The sequence below is a fragment of the Cynoglossus semilaevis genome, chromosome 11, assembly GCF_000523025.1.
Source record: "Cynoglossus semilaevis isolate Cse_v1.0 chromosome 11, Cse_v1.0, whole genome shotgun sequence".
Classification (NCBI taxonomy): Eukaryota; Metazoa; Chordata; class Actinopteri; order Pleuronectiformes; family Cynoglossidae; genus Cynoglossus; species Cynoglossus semilaevis.
The window spans coordinates 3337036-3338979 of NC_024317.1; positions in this window are offsets into that span (position 1 = coordinate 3337036).

A 1944-nucleotide genomic window follows, 5' to 3' on the forward strand; every position below is an offset into this window, starting at 1 on the left:
AGGGCTTCTCCGGGGTCTGCAGCGGTGCAGGCTGGTGCCCGGTGGCTCACACAGCGGGGAATCTCACGGCGCTTCTCTTCCTCCCGCCGTCTCCACTTTTTTTTTTGTTCTGTTTTACGCAGCGGACTTGAACAGCATCCCACACACGGACCGCTCACAATGTGAGACAATGCGCTACTACCCGCTCATCCCCGTCTCTCTCCATCTCAGCCACCAATACTGTGATCCACAAGGAGCAGGGGGAGGAGGGGGAGGAGGATGAACGGGGTAGAGGGAATGAGGGGTAAAGAAAAAAAAGGGGGGGTGAGATGGAGAGGTTTGCTTGTTGGAGAGGGGGGAGGAGACGATGATGCAGGAGGGGGTTTGGTTGGTGAAGGTGTGTATGATGTGTGTACTCGTTTTTGTTCCCTCTTGAGAACCACTACTTGACTACACATTGACCTTGTCCGGACCAGCGGTCCACAGCTGGTCCGCATCGGGACCAGTTGCTGGTCCTGATGAGACAGAGCGTCAAACCTCAGGCTCCGGTCAAGGTGTGAATGGATGTTAGCTAAAGGTTAGTGCTAATTGCTCTAATGAATATTAATTACAGCGCAGTCCTAAAAAAAAAAAAAAAGCTGCTGAAACCTGTGTGCGCGTGTCCGTGCGCGCGCACGTGCGTTTTGTGTCAAGTCTTTTACAAGGACGACCTGCGATTCCTCAAGGGTGAACACTTCACTGTAGTAATTCAACTAGGTTTTCCCCATCTCTCTCTCTCTCTCTCTCTCCCTCTCCATATCCTAATGGCTCTTCACCTGATCTCCCTCAAAAGAAAAATGATTGGATTCCACCTCCAGATGATAACGTCAGGTTCCCGTCCACAACAGGAACAGCTTTTTGACAGTTTCCTGTTCCCTGCTCGGCTGCTCCTCTCCAGCGTCTGTGCCGCTCGTGTCAGGCTTTAAATCCCCCCCGTGGTGACTTCATCAGATCACCAGCGGATGATGAACAGGTTAAAGATCAGATTTGTGAGGCCGGCAGCCGTATGTCACCATGATGACAGGGCGGCGTCACAGCGAGCAGCATCCTTATGCTGTGAGGAGGCATCAAGGTCACAGGCTTAAAATATGACCTTGGCTCAACCATAAATCCCCATTGGCTGTCACAACAGACTGCAAATCTGCCCCTCTTTTAAACACAAATCTTACACAAAGGGGGCGCTGACAAAACGCCTCCTTGAACTCTGGGTCTGACCCCGGGATGCTAACGTGTTGCGGTATTAGCCGTTCATTTCCCCCAGCTCACTTCTGCCCCGTCTGTCTTGACTGACAACATCCTTCATCATGTTTTTTATGAAGCTGTAAAAATCATTTGTAGTCACATCAAAACATCATCATTTGTTGGTCTGAGATTCTTTGATTAAAAAAATAAATTAAAAAATAAAGGAAAGCATTCTGTGATGAGTGATGAATAAATCAATCAAGAAACACTTTATAATAATAAATAAAACCCTTAATAAAACACCAAGAATCTCAATCTTTATGTTGTCTTCTTTATATTCTCCAACCACTGGGGCGGGGAACAGAACAGGGCCGTGGATCATTTGGTGCCGGGCCGCACGCAAATGATAAAAAGTTAATTTTGAACTTATCCTTTGTTTAGATTAATGGTTAAAAAATAATATATATATAAAAATAATTTTGATTAATTTTTATTAATAAGATTAGAAAACCCTGTGATTAACGAAAAGTCCTACTGAAAATAAAACTGAAATTTTAGCAGATCTGATTTACAGATTTGTCAAACTCATCCTGACTTCCTGTGTCCTCTCCATAACCAGCTCACATCCTGTCGTCAGACTCAGTTGTTGCCACTCCGTCCCACTCAGAGCCCACTTCATCAACACACTTTTTCTGCCACCACCTTCCACCTCGTGTCACCACGTTTTTTTGTTAAAGGACATGA